The sequence below is a fragment of the Echinops telfairi genome, unplaced genomic scaffold (assembly GCF_000313985.2).
Source record: "Echinops telfairi isolate 266 unplaced genomic scaffold, ASM31398v2 ScPeMD7_7436;HRSCAF=8474, whole genome shotgun sequence".
NCBI lineage: Eukaryota > Metazoa > Chordata > Mammalia > Afrosoricida > Tenrecidae > Echinops > Echinops telfairi.
The window spans coordinates 2,874,519-2,891,529 of NW_022111336.1; the positions used below are offsets into that span (position 1 = coordinate 2,874,519).

At 41.5% G+C, this 17,011-nt stretch overlaps 1 pseudogene; it reads right to left on the minus strand.

Annotated features, from left to right (window-relative positions):
- Positions 1 to 5,555: 5,555 nt before the first annotated feature.
- Positions 5,556 to 5,704, minus strand: LOC115872679 (annotated as a pseudogene).
- Positions 5,705 to 17,011: the final 11,307 nt, after the last annotated feature.

Consider the following 17,011-nt stretch of genomic DNA (forward strand, 5'->3'; position numbering starts at 1 on the left):
CTTTATGGGAGAAGAAAGTCTTGTCTTTCTCCCCCAGAATGGCTGGTGATTTTGAACGTCAGTCCTTGTGGTTTGTAGCCCAACTGTAACCACTAGCACCAGAACTCCTTATAATACTCAAAGCAAGCTATAGAAACAATGCAATTTCAGTCCAGATCCCAACTATATTCTTTAAAGAAATGGGAAAAAAACTAATTACTTACTTTATATGAAGAGGGAAGTAACACAAAATAAGCAAGGAATTTCTTAAGAAGTAGAGCAAAGTAGAAGGCCTTTCACTACCTGACCTCAAAACCTGTTACATAACCACAGTAGTGAAAACAGCATGGTACTGGTACAGTGATCGGTACATATACCAGTGGAACAGAATAGAAAACCCAGAAAGAAATGTACTCACCTACCTGAAAACAACTGGGAATGGAAATCCCATAGGGTCCAGCAATACCTCTGTGGGTATGTACCCTAAAGAAGTAAGAGCCACATAACACAAAGAGACAATTGTGCATGGCCATGTACATCACAGCACTGGTCACAATAGCAAGAAGTTGGAACAGCCCAAAGGCCCATCAGTGGAAGAACTGATAAACAAACTTGGGTACAAACACACAATGGAATACTGTGCTTGGCAAAAGGATTATGATGAAACCAGGAAGCAACTCATGATACAGAAGGACCTGGAGAACATTATGCTGAGTGAATTTCATCAATCACAAAAGGGCAAGTATTGTAAAAAGGCCACTACTATATGGATAAAAATGAAGACAAAGACATGCAGAACAAAAAAAGCAGATTTTGGAGGCTCCAAGGAAGGGAGGGTAGGGGTGGGGGAATAACGCTGAGGACTGGAGGTTTGGCAGGCATTGAGTTGGGTGAAAGGGAGAGTGAGGGTAGTGGGGTTGTGAGTGATTTGAACTGTTATGGAGAGTTGATGGTCCCTTGTAAGTCACAATAAACAATTCATCACAAAATCGACAATGTCTGTCAAATCCTACCTGTAATCCAGGTATGAAACAAGTTATCTAAACAGAGCATAATACAGTGCAAAATGCTTTATCAAAGATAAATATGCTGGCCCTCATATTATCATAAAAGTTTCCGGTGGCCAACCTATAAGGATAGTATATTTTTATGTATTTAATAACACAGGCTGCATATACAGAGAGCAAAAATGGAAGAAATACAGAAACACCAAGATTATTATCAGGGAGATAATGATCAATAAAAATATGTACAATTTTAACTACAAAATCAATATAATTTTATCTAAAAAATACTGCATTCAATAATGGTATGTGTATTCTTTTTAAGGACACAATTTACAAATATCAACATGCTCCGAAGGAGCAGTAGCATGCAGATTATAATTCTGTATCAAAATGTAGTTCAGCAGAGGGTTTGACTCAGAAGAATTCTGTTAAAGTGACCCTGCAGGGGAATACACAGGCTACCAGATATAACAAAGGAAACACACTTCGTGGAAAACAAAGTAGATGAGTTGGAACTATTAAAAATTAAACATGTGTACATCAAAAGATTTCATTAAAAGAGTCAAAAGAGAGCCCACAGATTTGGAAAAGATATTTAGCAATGACATAGCAGACAAAGGACTAACTACTAAAATTATAATATACTACACGCCTACAACAAGGAAAAAACTAACAACCCTCTGAGAAGGTGGGCAAAGGACCTGAGCGGACGACTAACAAAGAATGACACTCGAATGGCTAAGAAGCACATGAGGAAATGCTCCCGTTCACTAGTCATCCAGGAAATGCAAGTCAAAACAACCATGAGATGCCATCTAACACCCATATCCGTAGCCCAATTAAAAAACAAAGCAAAACTGAGAACAACAAATGCTGGAAAGGGTGTGGTGAGATTGGAACACTTATTCAGTGCTGTGGGCTTGTAAATATGTACAGCCTCTGTGGAAAGCGCTATGGAAATTCCTAAAACAGATGCCAATTGAAATACCATATGACCCAGCAATACCATTCCTGGGCATATACCCGAAGTATGCTCCCCATGTTCATTGCAGTACAGTTCACAATAGCAAGAAGTTGGAACAGTCTAAATTCTCATTCGTAGAAGATTGTATTAATAAAAACCTCTGGTACATACACACAATGGACTACTATGCATCCCTTAAAAACAGCTATGAAACCATGAAACACCTCAAGACATGGAGCGATCTGGAAAACATTACACTGAGTCAAATTAGCCGATTACAAAAGGATAAATATTAAAAAGTCAATCACAAAAGGACCAAAAATTAAAAGCCCACTGCTATAGAAACAAGCAGCAGGGCGGGCACAAGCTCAGGCTTGCAGGACATACAGTCTGTTGGCCAGGAGGGCCAGAAAGCTTGGTAGCGAGCCTGGCTGGTGCCAAGGAAACATACACAGTCCTCTTTAGGTATGCATCTTTTTTCTTTTCTTTTTTTTTTTACTTCCTTAGGTATGTATCTTGAAGCTCACTTTGCCAGAGGGCGCCACACATAAGCCAAGATCGAGTTGTTGAGGGAAGGGAAAGGGTTGTTGTCTATTGAGTGGCTGCCATGCAAAGCTATGATGAGGTCCCAGGACAGGTAGACAGCCCTAACCGAGGGATGAGGGATACTGATGGGAAAGTCGAGTCAGGAGAGGGAACGGGAGCAAACACGTCTGGGGAAACACATGCATGGCTGTTGGTAGGAAAAGGGAGAGGACTGAACTCCAGGTGGGGGCAAGAATGACTGAAAATGCTTTAGAGGACACCAGAGTGGGGGGAGTATCTTTGGTGGTCTGCACTGAATGGGCCACATTGACCTGGGCTTCTGGGTACATCCTGGGGGGACACAAGCCAGGTGCTATGGAACACTGGGACATTGAATCCTGGATCTTGTTCCAGAGACTGCATCAGTGAGATCCCATGCAGAAATGCCACTGGATGAACTGCACTCTACCTCAGACACACTTAGGACTTAGTAACCTGAGGACTTGGACGGAAAACATGGTGTCTGAGGAAGCAGAAGACAGCTGTACCAAGATTGTTGAACTGTTAATAGGTGAACAAACATGGTCTTGATACATCAGTGCCCTATATTCTATATTAAGGTATGTATTATTCTGGAAAACCTGTGACTGAAATTCTCAGTGAATACTGCAAATTTTCCCTGACAGTCAACTCCCATTGTTTGTGTAAACAGCATGCAGTCATAAAAGGATTGATTCTGTACACATGAATAATTTAGGTACTGTAATATGGAGATAGCTTACATTGACCTAATATCTCTCTCTCAACAGGGCTTTAAAAAACTAGCACCAGGGGCTAACAAAAAACAATATTAACCGAAGATCATTATGCCCCAGGGGGATGATTGATAAGCCCCTCTACCATAAATTAATAAGGAGGTTTTGAAATGGAGTAAAAAACAGATTCAAAACAAAAACAAAACAAAAGCAGACCCAGATCCAGGAATGGGTTTGGGCATGCACTAAATCCTAGCTACAACATAAGAACAATTAGTTCTTACAGAATGGCTTTGCTCAATACTTGCCCTCTGGAAGGGGACACAGAAGATATGGGTATTATAGCAAAGTATGGTGAAGAAATTAGATAGTGCCCGGCTATCAGATAAAATGGCATCAGGGGTCTTCATGGCCTGTCTCCAAATAAACAGCCCTGTACGTGAAATGTCAACTAAGTACACCTAGAAGATGCACACCAACATCAGTGACTGAAGTAAATCATATAATCCAAGTCAAAGGTGAGAATCATATCAGAGCTTAAATTGTGAGAGTTTGGTTTGCAGAAGGCAATGGATGACAATGGAAGCAATTTGTGGGATCTACATTAGAAATAAGCCTCCGGTGATTTCCCTGTATTTATAATACAGGGATAGATGAGAGGAAACTGGTTACCAAACAGAGTGCATTGGATAGACGACTATATAAGATCAAAAGGCTAAACCTGACTTGAACATTTAAAACCTTGTCAGTTGATCCCCCCTCTGATGCACCTTAGGATGGAGCTGGTTTTCCACATTTTCTGTATTTTTTTGTTTGTTCATATCAGGGCTTATCTCAGATGTGTTATATCTTGTGGACCACCCTCTTGAATTTTACTTACATGTTTTATTGTTTTTCCGTATATGAAACCCAGGATTGATGAACCTATAGGGATAGCAAGTAGATTGAGGGCTTCTGGGAGAGTGGTGGTGGGGGGACTAAAAGCGAGCTAATGTCAAGGAGTTCAAGAAGGAAAAGAATGTTTTGAAACTGATTGTGGTAGCAATTATAAAATACTGCTTGATGTGATTGAACTATGGAATGATATGATAGCTGTATGAACATCCAATAAAATTATTTTTAAAATAAATAAATAAAAAACAATGTGACCCTGCAGCAGAGAACCAAAAATTCTGAACAAAATAACAAAAATAAACTGTGGTAGTTACATAATCTGGTGTCAACTTGAGACTTAAGAGTGAGGGGGAGGAGTTTAGTCTGCCAATCAGGTCACAGCTTGATTACCTCATTTGGAGGCGTTAAGGAGATAAATAGCTTGCCAGAGACAGGGCACACACTCCCCTCTCTGCTTCATATTCCTTTCATCAGGCCACATGGAGTTATGCTGATGGCAACCAGAACCTTGGAGCTGAAGGAGCCACGTGGAGACTCATGCCAAGCGCTAAGATGCTTCTACTGACACTGGATCCACAAGACTTCCCACCCACTGGCCCGTGATCTTCCTGCCTTTGGCATCATTGCCTGTGTTTCTGTGAGTCTGAAGAGGACTTTATAGATTGGCATTGGACGTATGGGCTAATATTGGACTTATGGACTTGATCTGGACTGGGCTGGGATATTTTCTCAATATTCAATTTTTCTTGTATATAAAGCTCTTTCTTACACACGAGTCTCCCTGGATTTGTTTCTCTAGTCTCCCTAGATTTGTTAGTCTACCTGGACTAACACACAAACCAACAATAAACGGACCTAACGATTCCGTAAAGTGAATCAGAGTCATATTTGGTATAAGTATAGACCATAGGAAAAGGAGTTAGCACAGAGTGGTTTTACCATCTCTGATTTTGAACTTTTAATGGCTATTTTCTTAAATGCACAAACACATTAGGCAGTGCTCCTTACTTATTCACAGACTACTGAATGAGGGAAATTGATTAACTTGAAGCAGACATTTGGTAACTACTCAGCCAATACCTTTCCATTATGAGAGTATCTGACTTTGCTCCAGATAAATAAACCCTATGTTTGGCTGCAAAAAAACACCCCCAAAACAAAGAAAAGCCCTTTAATTTCTACTAAAATCAAGCTTAGTCTAAGATCCTACTCCTTGAGTTATCAGCAGCTCCTTTAACCCATCCCACCAGGAAGCTGAAACTGCTTACTAGGTTATCTTTTTTAAAATCCATTCAAATTACTGCTGGCATAAAACAAAAAAAATCATAATGACTTGTGATGGTATATGTGTATATATATATATATATATACACACACATGTATACACCATATACACACACACACACACACACATATATATATATCTTTAATTAGGGGAGAGTGCAAATGGAGTCCCCTACTACCACAAATGATGCAGTGGAGTTTCACATACCTGGGGAAATAGCAGGGCTCAGCACATCTGGAGTGCAATGGGTGAGACTCACCATGGGAAAACCACCACTCCTCTGCCAGGTATGTGTTATTGTGATATTATGTAACTGTCCTTCTTTTTTAAGAGTTGTGAATCCTCAAGTCTATGTTAATAAGGTAAGATTAGTGTGAATGAACCTTTTCTGTTTTTTAGTTTTAAATTATTATTTTTCTCTGTTTTTTAATTAAAAGGTAATTTTATTGGGGGCTATTACAGCTCTTATAATGATCCATACATCAATTGTATCAAGCATATTTGTACCATCATTATTTTCTAAATATTTACTTTCTATTTGAGCTTCTCTTTTCTTTCCCTCCCTCCCACCCACATGACCCCTTGATAAATTATTATTATTTTCATATCTTACACCAACTGCTATCTCATTTCCCCCATGGTTTCTGTTGTTTGTCCTCCTGGAGTGGCGGTGGTTATGCTTCAATCATTGCAATGGGTTTCCCCTTCCTCCCCTCCCTTCCTCATCTTCTCCCTATTTGGTGACACATAATCTGGTGTCAATTTGAGGATTAAGAGTGTAGGGAGTCTAGCCTGTCAATTGGGTTATAGCCAACGAGGCCTCTGTGTGGGCATGGTCTTCTCCTGAGGATTCTGGGAACTCTGGTATTTCCTCCTAGGAAGCAGGAAACACACTCTCTCTCTCTGCTCACTCCCTGTGAGACATTGCAGCTGACAAGCACATGGAACTATGCTAGTGCCCTGAGCTGGAGAAGCCACGTGCATACCCCTGCCAGCACTGAGATGCTTACAATGCCACTGGATCCACAAGACTTTCCACCCACGGGCCTGTACTCTTCATGCATTCGGAGTCATTGCTTGTGATTCGTGATTCTGAACAGGACTTTATAGCTTGGTATCGGACATATGGGCTATTATTGGACTTGTGGACTTGATCTCAACTAGACTGGGATGTTTTCTCAATATTCAATTTCTCTTGTATATAAAACTCTTTCTTACACACATATGAGTGTGTCTATGGATTTGTTTCTCTAGTGACCCTGTAGGACAGGGTAGAACTGCCCCTGTGAGTTTTCGAGACAGTAACTCTTTACCTGAGTAGAAAGCCTCACCTTCCTCCTGTGGAGGGATTGGTGGTTTTGAATTTTTTACCTTGTTCTTAGCAGTCCAACTTGTAAACACTCTGCCACCAGGGTTCCTTTCATGGTAAAGTAGAGGGTCAGTGAAAACGAGGAAGATCCTCCACGAGATGGATTGACATGGTGGCTACAGCATGGGTTTACACATAGCAGCAATGATGAGGGTGGATGAGGACTGGGCAGTATTGCAGCCTATTGTACATCAGGTTGTTATGAGCTGGAAGCAACAGGACAGCACCTAAAAAGAACAACAGCAATACCTGTCTCCCTCATTTCCTCCCTGCCTTCCTCCGGCTTCATTTCTCCCTTTGTTCCCTCCTTCCAACAAATTACTAAGAAATTTGACGCCTCTGTAGTCAGCCTGTAAATTAGTAGCAGGTCACTAAGTCAATGATGGGTTTGTAATTAGGGTAAAGTTCTCTCCATTTGCCTATATTACTTTTTAAACCATGTGTAAAATCTCAGTAATGAAGTTGGAAGCTTATAAATTGAGGCAGTTCAAACTGCCTTCACATGTCCTATGTATAGTGGTAACAATTTTGAGTAAGAAAGAGAAAAGAACACCCCCAACTATACACCAATACATTTGCTAAAAGCTTTAATGGGAAAATAAGTGGAAATCAACTGGACAACCCACACGAGATTAAAAAATCATGGAACCCAGAGACTATGGCCTATCGTTAACTTTCAGGTCTGAAAAGGAACTCATTCCCACGGTTCAATTTTCAGCCACACAATAGACAGGACAATAGGGGGAGCAGTAACCCCAGGGAGGTGTGAACTCCTTAGAATAACCAACCATTTGAGACCAAAAGGGCAGTATTTTCTCAGGAACGAAGTTCAGATGGTTTCTGAAAGAAGTGGAAATAGAAACAAGAAACACAGGCAAGATTGCAATCAATGACATGAAAAAGAATATGTATGAACTGAGTGGGAAACTGGTCTGCTCTGTAGACCTTTACTCAATCCACAGTAAGAAGTAACAACACCACAACAAAAGAATCGGCTTCTCACTCTGCTGAAAACAAGCAGCTGTCATGGAGGTGATTCCAACTCACGGTGATCCCGTGTATTCAGAGGAGAACTGGTCTCCGTCGGGTTCTTCGATGACTGAATTTCCACAGCAGATTGCCAGACTTCTCTTCAGCTGTGCCTCTGGATGGACTTGGATCTCCAGCCTTTCAGTTAGCCGCCAAGAACATTAACCATTGACGGCACCCAGAGAAAATTCCTTCCAAAGGTAGAGGCCCGTGAGCGTCGACTTTCACTCGTGCAAGGAGGAGGAACCCTTGGCAAAGGCCCTTACAATGAGTCAAGTCAAGGAAATGGTTTTGATTATGGGACGAATAAAAAACACGAAAGAGAACCGTGCATATTTATTTATAACTTGTCAGTAATCGTGAGTTTTATGGCTGTGTTTTTGTGTTTGCTGCCAAGCAAGCAAATGAGCAAGTTTCTGTCGCCTGGCCCCGGCCCCAAGTCACCATTCCTGGTACCTGAGTAACAAGAATTAAGTGGCATGTCAGTAAGTTGGTTTTTATTTGAACATGTTTTTAATAAGTTTTCAAAGTGAAGAATAGTTCAATCCATTGGCTCCTTCCAGAAATTTTAACTCGGCTTGTAAGTTATGGCTGGCGATGTTGTTAGGTGCCGTCCAGTGAAGTCTGACTCACAGCTATCCCACGTGACCGAGTGGAGCTGCCTCAGAGGCTGTAATCTTTACAGGAGTCAATTGCCAGGTTCTCCCACAATTCACTGCGTGGGTTTGGACAAGTGACCTTGCGACCAGCAGCCAAGTGCTTAAGCCTTGCACCCCAGGGTTGCTATGTCAGCTGTTAACAAGATTGGAATTCCTAGAGCCAAGAAAAATGTGAAAAGAAATCTGCCAAGATAGGAAGGGTAGTTATCTCTCCCAGTTGATTTTCTTTTCCATTCTGTACCTTCCTCTAAGGAGCCCTGGTGGTGTCGTGGTTACAAGTTGGGCTGTGATCTGCACAGTCGGCAGTTGGAAACCACCAGCAGCTCCGTGGGAGAAAGGCTGGGGTTTCTACTCCAGTGAGCAGTAACAGTCTGACAATCTCAGAAACCCACGGAGGGTCGCTATGAGTCAGCGTTGCCTGGATGGAAGTGAGTTTTTTCGTTATATTGTCCTACAAGGTGACCTGGTGGCAAAGCAGACTACACATTGGGCTCCTAATTGCAAGGTCGGCAGTTTGAACTCACTAGCCACTCTGAGAGAGAAAGAGGAAACTTTCTACTCCCATAAGGATTTATAGTCACGGAAACCCATAGGATCAGTTATACTCTGTCCTATAAGGTCACTGTGAACTTTAATCAACTCAATGGCAATGAGTTTATTGTTGTTGTTTTGTTTTATATTTTCCTACTACGAGCATATATGTAAACATTGGGAGCAGGGGAAACCAGGCATTACAATGGAAAACACCTAGGATAAAGGTCCTATTAAAGCCAGCCTGTTTCTCAGACATTTACTAACACCCTTTGTATTGTCCTTAGTTCATAAATAGGTCTTGTCACAAGGAGTTTGAGGAGAAGGCATCATGTGAAGTAAGCATTGCAAGAGATACGAGATATGTTAACTCACATACAATGGTAACATGTATAAAAATATAAAGATAAATTTGTGTAAATAATTTGAAATATAGGTATATGTTTTTTCCAAGAACCTGAGAAATTGCATTTGACAGGTATTTTTTTGAAGGCAGCTCAGTGAAGCAAGTGATTTGCTCAATGCCACATAACCAGCTAGTGGCTGGGCTAGGCTAGATAATTGCAATAATGTCCTCCTGTGAGGTAGTTAGTTTATTGTGCCAACTTGGCCAATTAACATGTGGGGTTAATTGAAGGGCAGAGGGACAAATGGCTTAGTGAACCTAGCCTTTCTAGTTCTCGGATCTCTTGCTTTCTGCTGGTCAGACTGGAGTGCAGCTGCCTTAGCCAGTTCCCTGCTTTAGCTGGCAAAGCTCACTTCCCGCAAGACATCCCTGAAGAGAAGCCACATGGACCTACCCCGATGCAGCTCTGGGTGCTGGAGCAGCCATGTGGAGACCCCTGCCAGCGCTAAGATATTTACAGGTTCACTGACTCGGCTTTCCTCCTGTAGTCGGCATCATTGCGTCTGCTTTGTGAGATGAAGGAGGACTTTGTGGACTGGTGTTGGACATATGGGTTAATGGGTTTATGTTGGACTTGTGGGCTTGGGCAGCACTGGGTTGGAATGTTTTCTTGATGCGCACTTAACCTTTATATAAAACTCTCTCTTATACATGAGTTGCTGTGGATTTGTTTCTCTAAAGTACCCAGACTAACACACCCTGCAAAAACCGTACACCTCCTTCTATAAATATCCTTTTATCTATGTGCCCTCTGGACCTGGCCATTTGCCTTGATGTGTGTCTAGTGGAATAGACACATAAACAGGACATAGAGGCTTGAAAAGTGCCTCCCACAGAGGCTTTTCCAACTCTTGCTGCTCTTTGGAACAGCTTGTGAAGAAGCCTGAGGTAGCCCCTTAGAGGATGGAACACCATGTCTATCAGAGAGCAGAGCCATCCCAGCTAAGGCCCATGGCATGAACCAGCCTGACAACCCCAGACAGGGGAGAAAAGTCACCCTACCGTCCAGTTTCAGCGGAGGCTCCCACTGTCAGCAGAAATCAGGTGAGCCAGCCCACACCAGGCCTGCCCACTCAATTGGATCACAGAATTGTGAGAAACAACAAATGTTTGTTGCTTTAAGTCACTCAGCTTTGGAGTGGTTTGTTAGGCAGCAAAACCTAAATGATACAGGCTATGCATGCAAAAGAATGAATTTGGACTCCTGCCTCACACCATCAAGATCCTTGGTGATGCAATGGTTAAGCACTGTGCTGCTAACTGCCAGCCACTTCGAGGGCATGTAATAGTCTGCTTTCATAAAAATGTGCAATGTTAGAGACCCGGTGGGACAATTCTAATCTGTCTTATAGGATCACTATGAATTGAAATTAACTTGAAGGGAGACAGTGGTCTCACTTTAAGTGGTGTCTTAAAGAAAAGGAAGCTTTTCCATCAGAATCCACTGAAGGAGGATTCATCTCTGGCTTGGGACTCAGCAAAACTTGGTGAGTAGATGGCATTGGAACTGGGCTTTAAGAATGAGAATTATGATTGAGCAAATGGATTCAGTTGCATTTCTAGCACAGTGGAATGGTATATTTTGGTTGGGTTTCAAAGTGAACCCATGAAGTTCAACCACGTAGAGTCAAAAGTACCCTTGAAAGAACCTTCAGTTCATGCCAGGGGAATAACAATTGTAACAGTCTTGAGGGATGCAGTAGAAGAGATAGGTTGGGCTTACAGACTATGATTAAATGCTGTTGTTGTTAAATGCCATCTAGTGCCTTCTGACACATAGCTATTCTATGTACAACAGAACAAACAATTCTGGCTCAAAAACACTCTATCTGACAGAGTAGAACTGCCCCATGGGGTTTCCTAGGCTGTAATCTTTACGGAAGCAGATTACCAGATCTTTTCTCCCACGGAGCCATTGGGTGGGTTGGGAACTGTCAATCTTCAGTTAGCAGTCCCCCACTGAATGGTTGTGTCACTGGGGCACCACTCACAAATAAGGTGGATATTATTCTCCATGTGGTGCAAAATAGAAGACTGGAGCTGAGATGTCTTGCAACCCCCCATTTTAAAGAATGAAGTCAATATTTGAACCCAAGTCTCTGTGACATCTGGTTGGGTGGAGGAAGAGTGGCTTCATGAGCAATCATGAAAGAGTCTGAAAGAAGAGTTGAGTTGAGATGCAACCTAATTGAGTTAGTTAATTGTGCCAACCTGGCCGATAATCACATGTGGGGCTAATTGAAAGGCGGAGGGATAAATGGGTGGTGAGCCTCGCCTTTCAAGTTCTCGGGTCTCTTGCTTTGTGATGGTCGCACCAGGGTGCAGCTGCCTTAGCAGTTCCCTGTTTCAGCTTGCAAGATTGACTTCCTACAAGACATCCCCAAGGAGAAGCTACATGGACCTATCCCGATGCAGCCCTGGGTGCTGGAGCAGCCGTGTGGAGACCCCCGCTAGTGCTGAGATGCTTATTCGTTCGCTGACTCAGCTTTCCTCCTGCAGTCAGCATCATGGCCTCTGTTTTGTGAGGTGGAGGACTTTGTGGACTGGTGTTGGGTTAATGGGTTAATGTTGGATTTGTGGGCTTGGGCAGCATTGGATTGGGATGTTTTCGTGATGCACACTTTCTTTACATAAAACTCTCTTATACATGAGTTGCTGTGGATTTGTTTCTCTAAAGTACCTAGACTAATGCACTAATGAATTTGAAGTACCAGTTATTCATTCATTGGAGGAACCAGGACCTCAGAGAGTCTCAAAGAGGCCAGAAAGGAGATTGGGGTTAGCTGCATTTGACTTGCCTCATGTCACTCATTGATATATTCCTATTGAAAAAAAAAGGGTATTTCTGAGTGTTTTTGTGTTTTTCTTTTGCCATTGAGGGCACTTGAACACATGGCAACCCATGTGTATCAGAGTAGAATTCTATTTCATAGGTTTTTCATGACCTTTCAGAACCTGATTGCCAGGCCTGTCTTCCAAGGCTTCAAATGGGTGTACTTGAGCCTCCAACCTTTCAGTAAGCAGCTGAGTGTGTTAACTGTTTACACCGCTTCATCCTAAGTAAAGTCATGTGTATCAGTTTGGCTTCTAGACAAGTTATCAAAGCATTTCATCTAAACCATCCAGGTCAAATTTGCCATTTCTTTAAACTGAGTTATTTCTCTCTGAACCAAGAATAATTCAGCTGTTAAGAGTGTTACCAAAAAAATCTTTCCCCAGGGTAAGAGTGGCACAAGTAATCAAGACCTTTTATTGCTGCTGTCAATTTACTACCTGCGGATTTTGCAAGAATCCAAAAAAGATTGAAAAAAAATCCCAGTCAAATACATATAAAACATTTGGAGAATATGACAAAATAAATGTCACCTATATTTTACATGAAAAACATTTTTCCATGTGGTCTCTGTCACAACTGCTGAACTCTGCAGTTGCAGTAGAATAGTGGCCATCGAATACATATAAACAAAGGGCCTTCGCTATGTTCCAATAAAACTTTATTTACAAGAACAGGAGTGAGTGGACTGAATTTGACCCATGAGCTTATCACTGGTCAACTACTGTCATAGACAATTAGTTTTTTGATATACATGTACCTTCTAAACTTTTTTAATGGGTACCTTATTTTAATGTTTTCAAAAACTATTTTGCCATTATATTATCTTTTAAACTGGAACATTGAAATTATCTAGATTTTTGAGAGTGAAACTATTGCTTATTAATTTGCATATCTCCAGCACTTCGCTTAGTGCATGGCATACATTCAGTGCTCAATCAATGCCAATTTGTAAACTGATGAGTTCATTGCATCTAGCCAATTCCCTCATCTCAGAGATGAGGAGATGGTACCTTTGGGGAAGCACTTTGGCTAGTGGAGGATGCTCAGAACTGCACAGTGATCCAATACAGGTTCAAGATGATTCTGTTTGACACTAAATGACTATTAGTTACTCCCTTTCTCTGAACCCTTCATCATTTGTAAAACCAAGGAGTTGAATGGCATGATTGTGGTAGTCTCCACCAATTGTCTACCAATTTACCAGTCCCAGTCTCCCTTTTCCTACCTGTTTCCCTACAGAGAGGCATTACATGCCAATTACTTATGTAACCTCCCTTGTGATCAGAATTGGCCATCTGACCCAATTCTGGCCAAGGACAGGGAAGGGGAATACAAGGACACTTCTGGGAAACTTATTGCCTCCCCCATGAAAAGAACAAGAAAAGAAGATTGTCTTTTGCTTTTCAACTTTGGAACGTCATTTGAGGACATAATGAGATAGCAGCGACATTAAAGCAAAAGGGCTCTAAAAAGGTAGGAAGACTTAGGCACGTCTAGTCTTGTTATTTTATAGCAAGTTAATCACCAATTTGCTGATCTTTAGAATCACTTCTAGATTTGTGATGAAAGTCATGTATAGAGTTAATAGTGTTAAACTTGGTTATCTCCATACATGTGATTTTAGTAGTATATGAATCCTTTTCTTTATCCAATGTACCATTTTATATGTCACACATCCATTTATTAACTTACTTAAAATCAATTTGAGCTAAAATGTGCAAAAATCCTAGAGTTAGAAGACCAAAAGGAAGCACAGGCCCAGCCTTTCTCAAGCTGAAAGAACTGAAGACAAAGAAATCAAATTTAAATATGGAAGGATCCTATGGACAAAATTATTCAATGACACAAGAAACAGAAAAAGATGGAGAGAAAACATAGTCATGACACCAAAAAGAATTGGCCGACTTTCAAGGATGTCAGGAAGGAAACATATGATCATGGATGGATGGTTTTGAAGGTAAGAACCCAAGTGGCACTGAAGAGATTGATGAAAAACAAAGGCTCCGAGAATTGCCAGGATAGAAACTGAGATGTTTCAGACAGCGTGTGGTGCTGCAGGCACTCACTCATGTGTGTCAAGAAATTTGGAAGACTGCCACTTGGCTAGCCAACTGGAAGCAATTCATATTTGTGCTTCTTCCAAAGAAAGTTGATCCAGCAGAACATGGAAAGTAGCAAACAATATCATTACAATCATATGCAAGTAAAACCCAAACAAAATGGATGCAGCAGTCCATTGACAGGGGTTTGCCAGAAATCCAAGCACAATTAAGAAGAGGTCCTGGCCAGAGAGATATCATTGTTGATGGCAGAAGAATCTTGGCTGAAAGTAGAGAATATTAGAAAGATGTCCACCTATGTTTAATTGGCATTCAGCTGTGTAATAATAAATTATGGATGACATTGGGAAGAAAGAGTTACAGAATATGTCAGCAGGCTCATGAGGAACCTGTACATAGACCAAGAGGCAGTTATTCTAACAGACTGAACCTGAGAAGCGAGGACATACTTTTGACATGTTATCAGGAGGGACCAGTCCTTGAAGAAGGTCAGCATGCTTGGAAAGTAGAAGGTCATTGAAAAAGAGGAAGTCCCTAAAGGCTTTAATACAAACAAGCAGTCATCTAGCTGAGACGCAACAATGTCCACCTGGAAGAATCAGACCAGCCTGTGTGATCATGAGTTGTTGATGGGATCAGGTATCAGGCATCAAAGACCTAGAACAAAAAAAATCATATCAATGTAAATGAGGGGGAGTGCAGAGTGGAGACCCAAAGACCATCTGTAGGCACATGGATACCCTCTTACAGACGGGTCACAAGGAAGAGACGAGCCAGTCTGGGTGCAGTATAGCACCAAGGAAACATACAACTTTCCTCTAGTTCTTTATTGCTTCCTTCCCCCCACCCTACCCCACTATCCTGATTCCAATTCTACCTTACAAATCTGGCTAGACCAGAGCATGTACATGGGTACAGATAAGAACTGGAAACACAGGGAATCCAGGACAGATAAACCCCACAGGACCAGTAATGAGAGTAGCAATACCAGGAGGGGATGGGGAAGGTGGGAAGAGAAAGGGGAAACCAATCATAATGATCTGCATATAAACCCTCCCTGGGGGATGGACAACAGGAAAGCTGGTGAAGGGAGACATCGGTCAGTAGGACATGAAAAATATTTATTTATAAATTATCAAGAGGGAAGGAGGGGGAAAATTAGGAGATGACACCAAGGGTTCAAGTAGATAAAAAATGCTTTGAAAATGATGGCAACAAATGTACAAATGTGCTTGACACAATGGATGGATGGATGGATTGTGAAAAGAGCTGTATGAGCCCCCATACAGTCTTTTTGAAAAAGACACACAGCATCCAGGGACAGGAACAAGAATAGCGATACCAGAAGGGTAGGGGGAAGGTGGGGAGAGGAGAGGAGGAAGGGGGAACTGATCCCAACGATCAACACATAATCGCATTCCCCACACCCCCTCCAGAGAGAAGAACAACAGAAGCCATGGGGGAAGGGAGACAGTGGTTGGTGTGAAATTGAAAATAATAATAATTTATAATTTATCAAGGGGTCATTGGGGGGGCAGAGGGAGGTTATAAAGAGGAGCTGATACCAAGGGCTCAATAGAAATTAAATGTCTAGAAAAGAATGACGGCAACATATGTACAAACAGGATTGATACGATTGATGTATGGATTGCTATAAGAGTTCGAAGAGCCTCCAATAAAATGATCTTTTAATAAAAAATTAAAATTAAAAAAAAGAAAAAGAGGAAGACCCTCAATGAGATGGAACTGTGGATGGAACAATGGATTCAAACATAGTAACAATGGTGAGGACGATGCAGGATCCAGCAGTGTTTCGTTGTGTTGTACATAGGTCACTATGAGTTGAAGCCAATGCCATGGCACCTAACAATGATCTAAAATACTTGCATCACCATGCTCTTTAGCAGACATTGATATCAATTGGCCATGAATATGGTATTGTGTGGATGAGCCCCATAATAACACACAGAATTGCATTATCAGGATTGAAGATGCCATTCTTTCTTGTTCACTGCTTGCCTCCATTGAATTATGACCTAGCCCTCACTTTTAGAAGTAAGGTTAGCCATAACTATACTCTGGATTGCAGCATTCCTGGCACTCAAACCTGGGCATTTTAGATTCAAGTAGGTCAGGTGACCAGCCCCAAACAGCTCACCGGAGCAGTTCTGGATTTGGGAAGACAGCTTTTCTGGGGAAAGCATGACTTGTACCTTGCCCCCCCACCACGCCCCCTCCAAAACAATACTCCATTGTGATATGCCTCAATAAAGGCTGAGGGGTTTTATTTTGTTGTTTTCTTCAGATATGTGAGCCAACACAAAATCACAAGTGATTTTAAACACTTAAAGTTAGAAAACACTGAGCAGCAATGTCATTTGATATTTGATGAAAAGCAAATGGTTCCATTTTAATTAGGCCAAACAGAACCTTTCTAGTTCAGCTGGGCAAAAAAACCCTAACCATAAGTTGCTGTAACAACCTAAAAAACAAATAAATACTGTTTCAGACCATACCAGAAACATTTAGAAACTCTGGGATAATTAAAGCTTATCCAATTGCAACTAATCCAGACCATTATTTTTCATGAGGTATTTTATTTTCTTTACATTTGGATGACAAAACTACATTGTATATGTGGTAGTAACATAATCTGGTGTCAATTTGGGACTTGAGAGGATTAAGAGTGAAGGGGTTGAGTCTAGTCTGTCA